This window comes from Arvicanthis niloticus, chromosome 13 (assembly GCF_011762505.2).
Source record: "Arvicanthis niloticus isolate mArvNil1 chromosome 13, mArvNil1.pat.X, whole genome shotgun sequence".
Classification (NCBI taxonomy): domain Eukaryota; kingdom Metazoa; phylum Chordata; class Mammalia; order Rodentia; family Muridae; genus Arvicanthis; species Arvicanthis niloticus.
Genome location: NC_047670.1, coordinates 44,324,194 through 44,343,111, shown reverse-complemented (window position 1 = coordinate 44,343,111; position 18,918 = coordinate 44,324,194). Strand labels below are relative to the sequence as shown.

General features: G+C 40.2%; 1 pseudogene; it reads left to right on the top strand.

Moving 5' to 3' along the window:
• Nucleotides 1–6,979: 6,979 nt before the first annotated feature.
• LOC117719187 (large ribosomal subunit protein eL27-like) lies at nucleotides 6,980–7,696 on the top strand (annotated as a pseudogene).
• Nucleotides 7,697–18,918: the final 11,222 nt, after the last annotated feature.

Here is an 18,918-nt window from a genome sequence, read left to right as displayed (position 1 = left end):
ATTATCAATAATGATTTCCATTTAGTGATGTGGCAGGTGGTGGGAGGAAGTGACCTGAGGTTTGCTCTGGCTCTCAAAGAAACTCAACATCAAAAAAACAAAAAAACAAAAACCAAAAAACCAAAAAACCAAACAAAGTCAGAACTACAAACACCTGCTGCTTCTGTGTCTGGTTAGAAATGTGAGGAAGATGCATATTTGACCAAGGGCAACATCCCAGCAACTTTTTTTCTCATGAGCATTGAGTACAAGGTGTGTTGCATGGAGTTTCCATTGAAATGACTCAGCATAACAGAAGATGAGCTTTGAAGATATCCCATATTGCATAGAATGAATATTACTTGATTGAGAAAACCTAGAAAAGTGAGGAGAAGAAAGACTAGTCATTGTAGGGAAAGAGGATACAGGAACTTGGCAGAAAGCTATAGACAAAGCAAAAGAAATTCTCTGCTGGACAGGAATGACTAGAGAATGCTCAGGATCAATCATTCAACATAAAGTTGATCCTCATCAGACATGATGCCCATATCCTCTATCTTAATAATCAAAGTTGTTGTTCTAAGTCTTACATGCAGCACATTTGAAGCATTAGTATCTTGGAAGAGACCAATCAGCCACGAAAGTGCATGCTGAATAGGAGGAGGTGAAGGCACATATGTGTAGGTGTTCTCTCTTGTAATTCCAATATAATGATGGCAGCACAGTACTGGGAAGAGGGGGTGTCCTTGACTTCTAGGAAGTGGCCAGGTCTGGAAAAAAGGAAGGTCTACTATAAAGACAGAAATGAAGAGAAAGTTCAACAGAGACATGAGTTGCAGTGTGAAAGAAGAGGGAGGCCAGCATTTATTCACACAGCCAGCAAGGACCATGCTGAATATTTTGCATACATTAATAAGCTGAATAATGATACACATTATCACAGAATGTATATCTATCTCAGAAGAGGAAGATTGACAATGGCTAATACACTTAAAATGGGTAAGTCACATGATGGGTGACAAGGTGGCCGTGTGGTGGAAAACAAGCAAAAGTACAGCAAGTAAAGGGGGTGGATCAACCCCGTCAAGATGGCAGAGGGGACAGGCCATGTCCAGATTTAAAGGCCTCCATTACACTGGTGTGGTAAAGATACTGAGAGTCGAGAAGAAGGCTGGAAGGAAGAAAGGGGGCTGACTGGAGCTCTCTGGGGACTAGGTAGACACTAAAGACGGAAGCACTCACGGTGTTTAGTAAAGTAAGTGAGGTCCAAGCAGAGGAGGTAAAGAGAGTGCCAGTCCCCATTTTAACATAAATAGATAAAAAATTGATAGTGCTTAAAATGAAGCAAAGATGGAGAAACGTTATACAGATAGTTCATATGCTACTAGAAATTCAGGGGAAAGGTGGCCAGAAACACTCAATACATCGCACATTTTCAGGACATGGTTTTCTTTTCACCTTCAGATGTTTTACCTGCTTTTTTAAATAAGAAGTTTGGAACTGATAGTCTGTGCCCAAATATGCTTTCATATTGGACCCTTTAAAGATCCTGGAGATGGTTAGTTAGCCATATAGTGATAATGATGAACTATAGTTTTGTGTCCAAGACTATTTGGAAAACAGAGATAAGGTGAAGATTCTCATTCTTTCAGATTTTGATCCTGGAGAGCATCTGCAGAGCCCAGGCACAGCTTCTGCAAAGCTGGCTTCAAGCTCACTCTCTCAAATAGCCACATGGAGACAAGTGTAGATGGGCTTCCTGTACAAGGCATCAGCCAACAGGAGAGAAAAGAGAGAAGATACAGCCTTGCAGCACCTTTCACTGCCACATGCAGGTCTACCAGCAAAACTTGACTAAGCAGACAGCCTGCCTATGGACAGTTACTCCTTTCTTGCAAAAGTAGTAATACAGCACAGTACATGACTAGGAATGTGAGCTAAACCTCCCTAGTGATGAGAGGTCAGAGTTAGAAACAATATGCCTAACTTAGCGTTGAGTTCAACAAGTAGGTAACATGGCCAGAAAATGGGTGCAGTGTGTGTGTGGGGGGGGGGCAGATGTGTATCAAAAGAGTGGAGTAGAACAGATTTAAAGAGTGAAGAGAGAATGGTTTTCCCCCTCCCCTATCTCCTCTGATTTTCCCACCTCCCTCTCTGCTCTCTGTTTCTTGATATTTTAACTGAGGGATACATTTCCCATCTGTGTGTGGAAATAGTAAATGAGTAGTTACATACCCCAAACTGAGCTTCACATCAAACTTCCGGGCTGGAGAGAGAATTTTGGAATACAATCACGAAAAAACAGTACAGGAAAGGCAGTTTTCGTTTCTCAGAGAAGCAGCCTCAAAACAAACAAACAAAACAAAACAAAAATAACCTGAAATGCAAAGCTAAGTAAGCATGGTGGGGAGTAATGCCAGAAATCTGAAGGCCAATATTGAGTTTGAAATTAACCCAGGCTAGACATGGGCTACATAATGAGATCTTGTCTCAATGACTCCAAAATTACTGGCATTTAGTATTTGTCAAGAATGAGGATGTTCTAGCAGTAGACTGGAAAGGACAAACTCCCCAGGGGGAACTTAGATCAAGGTAAAGATTGTTTTTACTCTGCATCTGCACAAGCTTAGGTGAGAATTTCTGCCTCAGTTCCCTCCTAGTCTACCCCAGCATACTCACCTTCACATAGTCAACCACACACACGCTGTGACTAAGCAAGGTCATGTCAGAAATATACAATGTGAAACTTTCTACCATTTCATTCTCTGCATCCTCGTGATGAGAAGCAAAGGTTGTGCAGAGTTGCCTAGGATGCCTGGACTATCCATTCTTATGAAATAAGGATTGGTAAACTTTCACTATAAAGGTCAGACAGTCCGTGTTTTAGAATTTTGTGGCCCCCTTGCTTTTGTACATCTCTGTTGTAAGCACTCAACTCTGCTATTGCTGCTTGAAAGCAGCCATAAACAAGAAGTGAAAAATGCGCACAGCCATAGCTTACTGCCTTCCCTGGCTCACATAACATTTTGCTGTCTAGTAAAATTGAGTTTTACAGTTCTGCTTCTAGTAATGGTGAAGTGGCTTGTATTCTTGTACTAGTGCACACTTCCCACAGATAAGACATGAGGAGAGGTAAAAAGTTATGTATCTATATATTCAGAAATCTTGGAAAGGACCAAGAACAGGGCAACAGGCACGGCCCATCTGTACAAGTATACAAAAAAAAAAAAAAAAAAAAAAAAAAGGAATGGTGCACAGTGAGTTTTCTATTTGTTATGCCTGAGGGAAAACTTTAGTCTATTTAATCTACTTTTTCTTTCTTCAGAAAATCTGGAATCCAGTTGAAATCTTGTTAAAGAAACAGAGGACAGAGTTCAAGCCAAGCATACCAGATAGGAAGTGAGGTGAGAAATTCCAAGAAACTTTTTTCAGAGAAAGTTCAAAGTTCTACATATAAACTTGTCCCTAATCTTTAGTTGGCAACTCAACTGCACATACATGAAGCAAGCTTCAAGCATCTCAACTAAAGTTGGAAAAACTGAACACTTAACCCAGTTGTTGACAACTATAGGAAATCTAGACTCTAAAATACGAGCTGAGTGCTGAGCTGCGTAAACCTGCAGAGAGAGAATACATACATACATACATACATACATACATATATACATACATACATATATGTATGTGTTCCGTATGTGTGTCTGTGTGTGTCTATGTGTGTGTATATATGTATCAGAGATAGAAGCACAGAGACATTAAGTGAAACAGTAGAGACAGACAACCAGACATAGATGTCAAAGGCACAGAGAAATGAGAACAGGAAGAGAACAGGCTCCATGACAAGATGTGTAAATATTCCTTAGTTGATTATTCACCTTATTGGTAGGTCTCTGAAATATGAGAGTAATATTTTTATGAGGTTCAAAAAGCTGTCCACACCTCCCACCCGCCCCTCCGTATCAATTGTTAAGCCTGGTAGAGTCTCTCAGTGATCCTATGAAAATAAGTACTCTCTAATTTTTTTATAATATTTTAAAAAATATTTTTGTTTATGTTTTCTTACAGGTCACCCCTCGCTAGGTTGCTTTGTTTGACAAATTATTTGTTTTGACAAATTAACCACTAGTCTTCATAAGAGACTTCAGTATTTTCTGGTGTTTCTTGTTCTCAGTCCTTAATTGACCCCATCAAGAATGATAGGTCCACTTGTCATGGGCTCAGTTGTCACATATTTCAAGCTGTCCGTCTCTATGATGTCATCTAACCCTCTGTGTAACTATTTCCCCAATACTCCCATGAAGTATATTGTGGAGAGACTTTATTCTGCTGCTTCTAGGAGCAAGGTTGTCTATGTAGCATAATAGTTCCCACCCACCGTTGATATTCTCCCTAGCCTGGTCATAGGATCAAAATACCTCTGAGTCCTATGATGCCAGAGGCACAGCTGTTCACAATGTCTAACCATGGCCTCTGTGTTTGGCAAATTAAATAGACACAATTATTATGATTTTTGTAAACTGACTTTAAACCAACTCTTGTCATCGTTCCAACTAAATGGTTCTTTTTCCCCTTCTTAATAAAATTCGCTGGGCATTTACCTTGGCTGTGTGTTTATCTAGATAAATCATTTCCAATTTCCTATCAATCATAGCAAAAGTGGTTGACATTTTGAATAGAAAAAAATTCTAACTCTTCAGACTGATGTTAAATTGACAATGACATTTAAATTGATTGCTTTTACCCTAAGTAGTCTATCTGCCTAAGGAAGGCCATGATCTTTTTAGGGTTTCTGGTACTAGTGGGTTAAGATGAAGACATGAAAAAAAAAAAAAAAAAAAAAAAAAAAAACCTCAATTTCCCAACCAAATAAGCCAAACATTAAAAACAACAACAGCAATAAAATGTAGACTAGCTACTATGAACAATCTCTTCATTATTTTCTTTTTTTCCCAAATGTTACAGATATAAGCCACATACATGTCCAGAGCATTTGGAGGCAAGAGAGAGGTTCAATTCAATATTGTTTAGCTCTTAAAAAAGTAATACATCCTCACAAGTAAGCTGGCCACTTACACTTTTATTTTATTCCTCTTTTGTAAGAAAAAAAAGGCAAAGGAAAAAAAAAGCAAAAGCAGACCTCTAGCAATGGCTCAGTTGGAAGGTATATGTTTTACAGGATTTTTCTGTTGCTGTGATAAAATACGCTGAAAGAAATCAACTTAACAATTTGAAAATGTATATTTTAGCTTTTGGCTAGTAGTTCAAAAGTTCAGTCCATCATAGTGAGGAGAATGTAGTCTACCATCAGAAAGAAAGCAAGACAGACACATCAAAAGTTCAGTTTGTCACATTGCACCTCCAGGAAGCCAAGAACAGTTGATGCTGCTGCTCAGCTAGTGTCCTCCTTTTGAAGCATCTATGACACAAGCCTAGAGAATGGTGCTGCCCATTGTAGAGTCAGCTATTATTGTAGAGTCAATTATTATTATCAAGATAAGCCCTCAAAGGCATGTTCAGAAGATTACATTCTAGGTGATTCTAGATTCTATCAAACTGACAACTGAAATCAACCATGACCCTGGGCAAGAATGAGGATATAAGTTTGGATCCCCAGAACCCATGTGGAGCACCTCTAATGCCAGTGTTCTTATAGTGAGATGGGCTATTAAGACAACAGAATAATGGAGGCTTGTGGGCCAGCTAACCTGAGATATATAGTAGCACGACAATAAAAAGCCCCTGTCTTAAGCAATGTGAAAAGTAAAGACAACTCTGATTTCTATGTATGTACCTTGGCACATATGTACCACACACTCATGCACATGAATAATGAATGTGTGCACATGCACATGTGTGTGTGTGTGTTTGTGTGTTTATGTGTGTGTTTGTGTATGTGTGTGAGTGCACATATAGAAACATTAAGGGAACATAAAACTGTCAACTCATATGTACACTGAGAATGAGGAAAAGATAGCAGGAAAAACCAGATGTTAGGGTTCATATGTAAGGAAAACTTAAAATAGAAAATTGTTATAAAGTTAGTTCCTAAGGTATCAATAATGAAAGTTAAAAAGAATCCTGAGCAATATCACAAACACCACTAACACATCTGGGATTGTGAGCAACAGTGAACTGACAAGAGGAAGTTTATAGAATTCTGCTTTAGGGTATCATTAGGTCCTACATTCCAGTGGATCACTGTCACAATCAATTAAATCTCTGTATACAAGCTTATACAATGGGAGACAGATGAGGACAGGGAAAATTTACTGAGACAAAGTGGGTAGCGTTTGAATATTAAATGCTCCTGAACTAGAACAGTCAGGTCTAACATCAGGTCAGGTATCAAAGAAAGTTGTTTTTGTGTTTTTTGTTTGGGTTTGGTTTTTGGTAATGTGATTAGCTCATAAGAAAACACTAAAGACACTGATACCAGGTTTGTATTGGTGACTGTTCTAGGACCAAATAAGAAAAACAACACAAGGGAAGAAAATTTCACCTTAGCTTCTATTTTGAGAAGGGATAAACCTATCATAGCACAGCAGTCATGGCCTCATGGGTGTAAAGCAGTGGCCACCTTCAGTCAGGGAAAAGAAAGCAGAAAGGAAGCAGGTCCAGGATACAAAACCCAAGGCCCACCTAAAAGTGTCCTTTAGGTGTTTGTGATATTTCTCAGGATTCTTTATAAATTTCACTATTGACATCTTAGGAACTAACTTTATAAAACTCTTCTGCCTCTTCTTCTGCCAAGGCCTCACCTCCTAGAAATTCTCTAAATGTCTAAATAGCACCATCAGCTGGGGAACAAGCATTCAAATACATGAGATTATGTAGGACATTTCACATTCAGACCCTAAGATGTTGCCCCCTTCAAAAACATTCAGGCCCTAAGATGTCCCCCCAAAAAAGTGACTATACCTCTTTTATGAGTCTGCAACATTCATAAACATAGCCACAAGCTCAGAACTCCATTGGGCACTCGAGGACCCCTCTCTTCAATATGAATGGATAGTTAAAATTACCAGATATGTATCTAAGGAAAGTTCTAAGTCCAAAGTCCCCAATGAGAGCTGAAGTGTCCTCCTTTCCTCTCTGCTGGGTGCTAGCTGCTTGCTGTAGAAATGAGCAAGTTCATGAAACTCAGGGAAGTGGTGCTGATCCTAGCGAGATGCTACTCCAGACACAAAGCTGTTGTCATGAAAAACATTGATGGTGGCACTGCCCTTACAACCATGCCCTGGTTGCTGGAATTGACCACTATGGCTGAAAAGTGACAGCTGCCATGGGCAAGAAGAAAATCACCAAGATATCAAAGATCAAGTCCTTTATCAAAGTTTATAACTACAATAGCCTCATGCCTACAAAGTATTCTGTGAATATTCCTTTGGACAAAACTGTTGTCAAAAAAGATGTCTTGCCGGGCAGTGGTGGCACACACCTTTAATCCCAGCACTTGGGAGTCAGAGGCAGGCGGATTTCTGAGTTCCAGGCCAGCCTGGTCTACAGAGTGCGTTCCAGGACAGCCAGAACTACACAGAGAAACCCTGTCTCGAAAAACCAAAAACAAACAAACAAACAAACAAACAAACAAAAAATAGATGTCTTTAGAGACCCAGTTCTCAAACACAAGGCCAGGCAAGAGGTCAAGGTGAATTTTGAGGGATGATACAAGAAAGAGAAAAATGAATATTTTTTTTCCCAGAAGCTTCCATTTTAGGTATATTTTTGATTCTGTCATTAAAAATTAAAACAAACAAATAAATGAAACCCTTGTGTCTACTTGCTTGCATGTGTACCAAAAAGAAGACAGACAAAACAAGTTATCAATGAAAACAAAATACCTCAAAATGAAACAGAAACTACACAAGGAGAAAAATGTCATGAGGATTTGATGGGTATCTCCAAGGAGAGTGGCATATATGCTTTCATGGGACATTGAGAAAACAATATTTTTTAAAAGAAAATATTTAAAAACTACAAGAGAACAAATGCAAACTTCAAAAGAGGCAGATGATGTCTTGTCTGATTTATTTCCTCATTGAGAAGATGAGCAGGCTAGAAGAAAGCAGATGTCCAGCAGAAGAAATAGACATTGTGTAACAATTGACGATGGCAAACCTTGGGGTGGGACTCCATGCCTGCCTATGTATGATCTTAGCACTCAATAACCTGAGGCAGGAGGACTAAGATTTCCAGGCTATTCTGGGTTATAGAGAAAGAGCCTATCTCCAAAAAGTGTAGACTAGAACAACACCAAAATAAAACCCTAAAACCTACAGGAGATAAAAGTCATTTAAGAAATATTTTAAGAAATTTGCAAGAACTGAACACCTTGACTTTTTTAATTGAGAGGATCCCAGAATCCAGCTTAATGGGGAAACAAAATAAACCAAATGTTATTCTCAAAAATAGTTCAGAACAATGAGTTAGGGCATTATCATATGAACTTCCAGTGGAAAAAACAGCATTGTTTCTTAAAACAAGTCATGAAACAAACAAACAAAAAAAAAGATGAAGGAATGCCTTTAAAATTCTCAAATGTAATTGTATCCAACCTAAAATTATATACTCTCAATATATTATAAGGACAAAGACATATGTAAACATTGCAGCCTTGAAATTTCAGTTTCTGTACCCATTGCCAGGAAACTGATAGAGGCTACAATGATTAACTAAAGCAAAGGATCAAAAAGTAAAATCATTGACTCTGGGACATAGAACAAAAGAGGCAGAAGGAACCAATGGGTACAGGAAATGAAGATCCATATTGGCCCTTGGACAGTGCATGTCATCCAATACTAGGAAAACTCCAGAAAACCATCCTCCAAAGAAAAGACGTAGCTGGAATGCCCAGGGAGTTTAACTATCTTTGGAGGAGTCTTAGACAAGAGATAGAGAATTTGGATCAAATTAATGATAATAATAGAGATGATTAAGCAAACAAAATGTCAAGTTCTTATTAATTCCCAGGGAAATAAAAAGTGCTGCGAAAAAAGATGAATCATGGTGACACACAGCCTAAATCAAAAACAGTATTCTATGGTAAGTGATGATATAAACACAATCTATCCAAAAGTGTGATTCTAGAGGCTTATGGGACAGGACATTTGTGTATACTAAAGATGCCTGGGGTTAATGGGGTGCTATGAAACAGGTTTTATCTTGCAAAAAGGAAACCCAACAGATTAGATCTGAAACAAAATTAATAACATCGAAAATCAAAAAACAGCAATGTTAGGAAGCCCCTTAGATATGTGAAGGTAGACGTCAAAGGAATAAATAGGGAAGAGTGAGCACATGTTGGTTGAGCCTGTCACTTCTTCTAAGCCATATGTAACTCTACCTTTCTTCCACTACTGATGATGAAGACTATCTAAAGCAGTGCTGTCTGTGATGAACTAAGTGGAATAAGACATTATCTGCCTCCTATCTGAGAGAAACTGACGTGGAGGGAGCCACTGAGAGAGCGAATTTGAGGTACAAGGAAGAGAAGAGGCTCAGGAAGTACACGTAAGTTTGGATGAGGGGACAGTCATCCAAATAGCCACAATGGCACAAGAATGCTAGAGTCAGAGTAATCTGCAGAGCTCTGCCTTAATAATGACAGCCCTCAGTCCTGTAGGACAGGGGACTCCCTCCCACTGGCCCAGTGTCCTGACTGAAAAAAGAATGGATTCAGATGTACCATTGTCTTCAATTATGTGATAAAACACCAACAGCCACCATGGTCTTTTCCTTCTCACCCCTTCTTACCTTTTCTTTGCTCTCTGCCCTTTCCTCTCTTGCCTTCTCTTTCCTTTTCCTGTTTCCATCCTTCCATGTGGCCCCCAGATCACCAAGAAGCAAAGTCCCTACCAGTTTCCAGGTTCTCGAGTTGGTCTTTGCATGATGGAAGCACCAATAAAGAGGTGGTGCAGAAGTCATGCAGGCTTCGAGATGGTGCCAGTGCCTGGTAAGCCAAGCCAAGTTCTAATCCAAGCCCGGCTGTCCTCTCCCTGAACTGTCTCTTACAAGCCTTTGCACTACAGTGTGATTTATTATGAAACACAGACAAGGAGCTCACAACTTCTCTGCAAAATCTCAAAAGAGTCTGTTATCAAACACTTCTGTTAGCCAAGAGAGGCAAGCACCTTTAGAAGCAAACTCCTATATTAATACACCTTCAAAATGCCCTTTCTGTGTTTAGCTAAAACTTACTGCAGAAAACTGAGCTTGACCAGAGGATTTCTGACTACCGTCTCTATGAGGCAAACTGAGCATGACTAAGTGTTCCTGTCTGCCATATTAACCTTTTGAACATGTGCTCCCCAACCCTGGGCTAATCATATCCCACAATGCATCCATTCTTTTTCCTTTTGACTATGACTTTAAATGAGAATGCTTAGGTATGCAGTCCTTAACTAAGCATGCTCAGGAATGTGCCTGCCCCTAACACGATTTCTTACCTGGTATGTGCAGGCTTTGAAAGAAAACCACCAAGGTTTATTCAGGGACTGTTGCTTTGAAAATAACCCCAGTACTATCTTTGCCTGCTGTAGTTTCTCTAGGGTCTTATTTCTTGTGACATAAGACTTCTTTTGAACTCTGCACTGACCAATGTGTGACCCATTGCATTTGGTGGCACCTGCAAAAGCTGGGTAACTCTTTCACATTTCCCAAGAGCCTCCTGGAGATGAAGGGCACTTCATAGTCACATGATTCCACCTCTGCACTCAAAAGGAAGACCCAAGTCCAGAAGTGTGCAAGATAACCTGCTCACAGTCACACCACTAGCCACTGACAGAGGCCAGCCCTTCCTGACATCTCTGCTCCAACGACTCAGTCCTGCAAACACCGCTGAGACATTTTTCTTTCCCTTGTTTCAGATGTCCTAGTGAGTGTTCCAATTTAACGGGCAATCAGGCATCTCTCTCTGCTGTGGAGGCCTGAGGGTGTGTTCCATCCAGCTGCCTGTCAGAGGCCCAGGAAGTGTCCTGAACAGCAGTGTGGGAAGTTTTCCCAGAGGGACTATTGGACTGAATGGCTCCTCCAGCCAAGGTCAAGCTCCACATCCCCCTGAAGCAGTTAACATAAACACAATAACTGTGACTCCCACACAGAGGGTTCAAGACATGGCTCATGGGAGGATGCCAAGAGAAGAAACGGAAACAGGCAGGTTTCCCTGAGCTTCACTGTTCTGTATGACTCATCCCAAAGCATAAGCTGCAGCTTCTGGAATGTAAGAACCTTTGTGGGTTTTTTTTTGTTGTTGTTGTTTTTTTGTTTTTTTTTTTTTTTCATTACTCCAATCCCTTCTGAACAACATCCAACTTCAAAATAGAAGAGCTTAATATGTTCATTGCCCCATGGAGTGTGTGTCTTTGCACAAACTTTAATTTATTTGTGCCTTGGTTTCTTTAAGTTGTTGGTGGTGATGTTGAAAACCACCAAGGTCATAGCTTTAATAGCCCAGTGTGCTAATTGCCTCTGCATTAGGACAGATTTGAGTTAACTGGAGCTGCTGGTGACACTCTTTCCACATCATCTCTGAGTTACAAATCCTGTGCTTCAGGAAGGCACAAATGAAGGACAATGGTTCCAGGTGACTCTATCCAGCAGTGTGCCTTCTGGGTCATTGTGAGATTAGATAAATTAAAGCAATGTCTTAGAACAACCCCTAGACCACATTAAGTGCAGACAGTAATTGCTGCTGCTACTGGGATCAGGATTCCTCAGAGCCTTTATTCTGCAACTATCTACATTTCTGCTGCCTGATAGGAAGTATTGTGTAAATGTCTTCTGTTGGCCTATCTTAAGCCAAGACACAGATCTTAGCAATCTTGTAGTGCTTCATAAACCCAAATTATTTTTATCCTTGTATAATGCTCTTCCTTTACTTCTACTTGGTCCTTTTACACTCTTCTTTATAATTTATACATGAATTAGCTCTTACCACTTTATCCAATCACCTGGCAAAAAATAGTTGACAGAGAGAAAGGATTTTTTTTTTTTTTTTTGACTCATGGTTTCAGGATGCAGGGTTTCTTGGCCCTATGCACTCAGCTCTTAGCAGAGAGAAGGCAAAATAGGAAATGGAAGGGCCAGGAAGAATATACACCAAGGACATGTCCTTATTGACCTATGACCTTCATCTAATTTCTAGCTTCTAAATTTATAGACTGTCCCCACTTAGCACCAGCGGCAGGAGACCAAGGATTCAAAGAGGAGTCTATTAAGAACATTTCATATTCAAACCATAGCACCTTAGTTTACAGTAAATACATTCTGGTAAAGCACTTAACTTTTCTTTATGACCTGAGCCAGGTATAAACAAAACATGTATTCGGTGAGCTAATTTCATTCGCACAGTCAAGGGCATGACTTTCAGTGATAGAAACTCAGAGTGAGTGTGACGCCCTTGGTCATCTCCTTCCTTGGGTCTCTCATGTCACATGGCATCCTAGGAGCTGAACCTCAGACCAGTTTAGAATTGTCCTTTAAGTAGAGAAGGAAGATGCCGCTGTCAAAGTCACACCATCTTCTCACTTTTGCCTGCGGCAAGCCCTCCGGAGCTCAGCCTTGGTCTTCGGCTCTGTGTGGGTCACTCTTTTTCCCTGTCAGGCAGAGAAAGTCTTTATTTCCACTTTGACACGACTGAAAACTCAGCCTCTTTTCCTGAGCTAGCAAAATGGCAGAGTGCTTGCCTTTAGATTATCAAAATTTGTCCAGGGGGACCAAAGCTCCTGGCAGCCTGTCAGAGTAGACAGGTATGGTTTTGATGTGCTCTCAGCAACACTCCCTGCTCCCTCCCTCGCAGAAGGTAAGGACATTCTGGAAACCCCTTCAAAGCCTCAGTTCTCTAGGTTTGCCTGTAAGGTGACATTTCCACTGACTCAAGCTTGAAGAAGAGAAAAGGTTTGACTCCTGCCCTGCCAGTTGCCAGCTTTACACTGAATCCTGCCATCAGTTCTCCTGAGCATACCGTCATAATTCTGCTCTGGGCTATACCACAGTTTAACATTTTCTGCATTCACCAGCCTATATCAACGTCCTGTATTGTTGTTTTTCCTCTTTATAAACCTCCATAATAGGTAAATAATCAAATATAATTTATTGCTTCTAATGCTAGACATATGCTACTGGTAAATTACTAGGGTAATTATTCAGTATGTAGGGCAGCTATTCAGTATGCGGAAAAACGTAAAGGCCACAAGTCTGCCCCTAATAATAAGCAGGCTACTACTGTGCATAAAACTTTGACTTTCTTGATTTGTACTCATATGATAAGCATCATGCTCCTGCTAAGGATAAAGGATATAAAATTTCTGCTGCTCTTAAAGAGTTAACACAAGGCCAAAACCATAATTAGGGCCCAGGTGAGTCTGCAGGCAATTCTCATTTGGGTCAGACATTTTTACCTGGGTCCTAGGGAGCAGAAAGGGCGTCTTCAAAGAGACCGATCATATGGAGAGACAACAGAGAAAAGCGCACTCCAGGGGACACAGCAGGAAAGCTTAAGCACCAAATGTTCCCAGGAGGTTGCTTTGGGGTACATGGTGTACAGGGTACAGGTTGTTTAAGGGTACATGTAATGGTGTGGACCTGGAAGCCAAAAGCACTTTCCAATCAAGAGAATGGCTGGCCTGTTTGATGTGCCCACAACTCATATTGGGGAAGGTGAACAGAAGAGCAGAGAAGCAAATGAATTGAACGCAGACTATGGCCTTGGATGAAACGCTAAAGAGTTAAGGCTTTATCTCGTCAGCCAACATGGAATCATAGATGAGCTTTGAATGGAGAAGGATAAAGGGTGATGGTAATAAACTCCAGAGATGTGGCATGCTCTGCCATATGACTAAGGCTGAAATTAGGAATGAGTCATATTCATTTAAATGCCTCAAAGCCAAAAAGGCAAGTAACAACTTGTAAACTTTTAATCCTTCTCCATAAAAACTGCATGATGCCCTAAGAAGGTCATGTTTATCAATATGTGTATATATGTATGTGTGTATATATATATATGTGTGTGTGTGTGTGTGTGTGTGTACATACATATATATAATCTGTTTTGTGTGCATGTATACTTAGATGTTTATGGATTTATAACAAATATTAGGTTATAGAATGGAAATGTGACTCCACAAAGACTTCCCCTCAAATGAAGGGATGTTCCCATCCTCTGAACAATAAAACAGAGCTATCTTCTCCAAGAATTTAATTAGGAGACAGTGACATCACCTTGCACTAGAGATGAGCCATGCAAAGTTTCTCTTTGCATCCTTCATTAGTAAAGCCAAATTCTCAAGAACATTATAAATGACTACATTTGGGAGTCTCATGGTTCACTTAGATTCTTCTTGAGGTCAGCCTTTCAGTAGACACAGCTTTACTTTTAAACAGTTCTTTATTCCAGTATTTGCTAACATGAATGAATACATGCACGTGCATGTGCACACACGCACATGTGCGTGCAAACACACACACACACACACACACACACACGGGTGGAGGGGTAAGTTGTACTTTTGTTTGTGTTCTGTAATCCTTCTTCACCTTAAAGAGTTACAGACTATAAATTTAAGGTGAATGGGCCTTTTTCTAGGGTTGTCTACAAGATTGTATCCTGTGTTGTATACTGTGTCCTGTAAATAGGACAGTATGGGGAAACAGCTAGTGCTCAGATAATGATGTTGAAAGGGTGAGGAAAATGAGGAAGTCAGCACTGGGAATGCTCTGTGAGGGGTAGTTATTTAGTGGCAGGTACACTTGCATATATATACATATGTGCCTACCTGCTTAATGCCATTGTTTGACAAAAAGTCTTAAGTCCTTTCACAGTGTGGTGTAAAATCAAAAATCTGCCTGGTGCAGTGCAAAGGCTAAATACAGGAAGGAAATTATATTAATATAATAAATTTGATTTTGATGAATGACATTTGATGGATTTTTAAGTGTTTCTATATTAAAGTGTTCCTATAAATTCCTTCATGGGTTGGGAACTGAACCAGACAGAGACCATTGAAAACTGCAGCCAAGATTTTTAACATCACAAAACCATATACGCTTTGCTAATTTATGAACTGAATGTTCATCTCCTCTTCAAATATTGTACATTCTAATTCTTTCATGTAGGTACCAAGGACCAGCCTCAGCTTGGAGTGGGGTTCCTGAGAAAGGGGTGTTCAGGAGCAACAAACTGTGCCACGCTATTCCTTCCATGTGTCTATGCAGAACTCAGCATATGGTCATATTAGGAAGTGGGATAATACTCCATCATCTATCTATTTATTCATCTCTGTTTCTATCTCTCTCCATCTTCATAATCTCCATCTCTAAATGTGCCACTCGAGGCTAGTCCAAGACGGAAGCCATCTCACAGTCTTCCAGCTCCTTCGCCTCCCCAGCTTCAGTTAACCAAGCCTCTCTATCTATGGCGTCTTTTAACTGTGGTCTTAGTGAACCCAGACACTGCCTGTGGATTTAATAAACATATAAAATGTATCAAGTTTCATTATTCAGAAAAAATTTCACTGAAAAACAATAATAAAGCAGCATTATCATTATCAGAATGGCCAAACTCCCAACTACAGAACATAGCAAGAGTCTGGGGAAATGGAGTGTTGGGAATGGCCATTCATTGCTGGAGGCAAGAGATTAGTCCAGCTGCTTTGGGAGTCTGTTTGGATCTAATGAAGATATACATACACTCCCCATGACTCCAGCAGTTCCATGTTGAAGTGTAGACGCCTATGAACAGCGTGTATTTCTTTCCCTTCAGAAAGAGTAAAATATTAAAATGTCAGTCAATCTGTAATGGCCTTAAACTAGATACAACACAAGTACTTGTCAACATAAAATGAATAATAAATTGTAGTCTCCTCACATAATAGAATTCTAGCAGCAATAAGAATGAATAACTTACAGACACATGCAGAAACATGCAAAAATCTCACATAGAAAATAGCCAGGGAAAGGGGCTCTGCCTAGTGATGAGGTTCATGAGACTGTGCCTACATAACGGTTAAAAGCAGGAAAAATTAACAGACTGTTAGAAACAAGGACAGTGGCCTTCCTCAAGGTGGTGTTCACGGGGGCCATAGCTCCCTTGTGCTGCTGTGTTAAACATTTACTGTATCTACATGCAGAATGTGAAAATGCATCCAAATTGTATATTGATAATGTACGTTTTCTATGGCATATTTCCATAAAATATTTCAAAGACATTTCTGCATGAGACAACTCCTTCTGAGAGTGCTTTGGTCAGTAAGTTGAAAAATATGCTACTGACCAAGAAATGGTTTAGTCCCTTGACTTCGTCTGGGCACATACTATCTACGTGGCCTTAGCTAGCTTGCTTCATCACAGAATCTCAGCTTCCCCATTGGAATAAATATGTGAGAATGAACCTTGATGAAACCAAATGAAAGTTAGCAATGGGAATAAAGGGAGAAAGATTAAAACGAAGTAATGGTCATGAAAAGGAAATATAATTTCAATTAGAAATGTCTTTTGGGGTCTCTCCAGGGCTTGTAAAATTGAGAAAGGCTCCCTCTTAGAACTCTCCAATTTCTCCTCCAGATCCTCATGGATGACCTTGACTCTTAGTATTTGAGACCTGAAAAGCACATCTTTATTCTCCTAGGTTCCCTGATCTCGGCCAAGGTTTCTGGTGAGCCTTTCACTGCGGACTGTTCAATGCCAACCCCCTTCCCCCCTCTCTGTGCATCCATTAGCTTTCTCAGGAATACTTTTACACATGATTATTTCTCCTTGATTATCAGACCTGAAGGTTGCAAGTGAGCAGAGTTAATGCTAGCAATTGCCCTCCTGAGAATGCTTCGACTTGGAGTCAATTAACTCCACAAGGTGTGGAGAGTGCTCAAACTTCATCATTCATCCCTAGGAGGTTTCTGGATCCTCCCATTGGCAAATTCTAGAAGCTTCCAAATCACCTTGGTTGTTGGGCCTGTTCATATGGCTCACAGTGAACACAAATCGTCCAGAACTTGAGGCTCGCCACTTATTTCATGCAATCTTATAAAAATGCTACCTTGTGTATTTTAAAGATAAGAGTTGAACATTTTTTACTTTACTGTCTGCTGGATCTATCTAAAATAATAAAATAGTAACAAATTATACCAATGTTGCATTAATATGCTCTAAATTTAAGATCTCTCTGATTCAAAATTTCTGAATTACTCATTGGTCAACTTGTTAGTTGTAACATTTATAGGAAAGTGTTCTACACCTAACAATACACCTACCAGTTCACTTACCTATCCCCCAATCCACTTATTCAACTATCCACCCAACCATTTATCAGTCTGCTCACCCATCTACCCAACCAAATATCCAATCTATTCATTCAATCATGCATTTTTTATTTACTGACTCCTGTGTTCATGGTCATGAGATTTCTCTCCAGGCATGGATTCCATAAGAATAAGGTCCCTCTCCTTTCTATCATTGAGTCTGATTTTCTGGGCTCTGTTGGAAGTGCCCTGTGAACCTTAAGAAAAGAAAGCTGGGGAATGAGTATACCCTTGACCTTCAAACCCTACCCACTCATCTTTTCCCATCTTGGTGGATCATCAAGGACAGTACCAAATGATAGTGGGATGTTGTTATAATCACTAGGCCAAAGGAGACAGGAAAACTAATGAATCAAGAGCTTTAATAGAGTTCTAGGCACCCACCCAGATCATTCATTACTGAGAAAACCAAGCCATGTTAGACTCTGTAATATTCCCAGAACACAGCACCCAGAGGACAGTTGGCGCATTTGCTATGGAGTGGCAAAGACTGGAAAGTGAAGAACACTGGAAGCCCATGGCAAAACTGCCTGTAATCTGACCTGCAGGCAGTGCAGGAGGTTGGACGCTACCTCACTCTCATTTCTGATCCTCCAGTACCTTGGCTTAAGCAGGGTGGCTTCTAGGAAAGGCGCTGTAAACAGAAGGTCGGGGTAGTGGGAAAAACACAGGGAAAAGGCAAGGCGTAATTAAGACGAGATGGTGAGATGGCATGTACACACTGGCTTGGGAGCATGCCTGCTTTCTTAAAAGGGTGTTGTGATTATGAATACTCATCACTATTAAGCTATAGATCATGTGGAAGTCTGAATCTAAGGATAAAGAGCTGAGCATGAAATAACTACTCGCCTCTTCCATTGATTTCTTCTATTTTATCTTTTTCACACAGGCAAGTCTTGATAGAACAATGTCCCCATGTTCCATTCCTTGTCACTTCTTCTCTTTAAGGAGTCCCTCACACCATCAGACCCTTATTGCCTCCCAGGTGTGTTAGCTGGCACCTCTGCTACATAGATCTTTCTGAACACCAAATGATTGCCCAGTGAAAATGCAAATAGGAAAACTTCCATATACTGAGAAATGTGCCATCTCATCAAAGGCCTATAGTGGTCCCAAAGGTAGACATTGCTGCTCCACAAAGACACCAAGGCACATAAATGTTTAGACCTTCTGAGTAGGGTTTAGAATATCTGAGACCTTCGTCTTGTGGAACTTTGTGGGAATATATTTAAAATGGCTTCTTAAAATATGTACTTCTACTTCCAAGTGCCCATATAATGAAGTCAGGTTTATCTGCATGAGTTCAACCCTTGCAGTTTCTACCTACCTGTCAGCATTTTTGCTTCCTTCTATCCACCATTTTCCTTGGTGCTACACATCCCAAAGTCCTGTCATTGAATTATTTTCCACCACTCAGCTCACTCTGTTTTTATAAGTTTGAGACTTTCTTTAATGTGTCTCTATCTGAAATGCCTGGTCTTGTTCTTAGTTTCACCTCTCAAAGCCACTACTACTCAATGAGAGCATAGTGTTTGAAGATATAGCCTACCTGGCATTCACCATGGGTGCTTCATGTACAACAGTGAGGATGCCCGGGATGCCCTCTGGATTCTGTGATACAGTGCTTCACAAGTGAAGTTTAAAACAT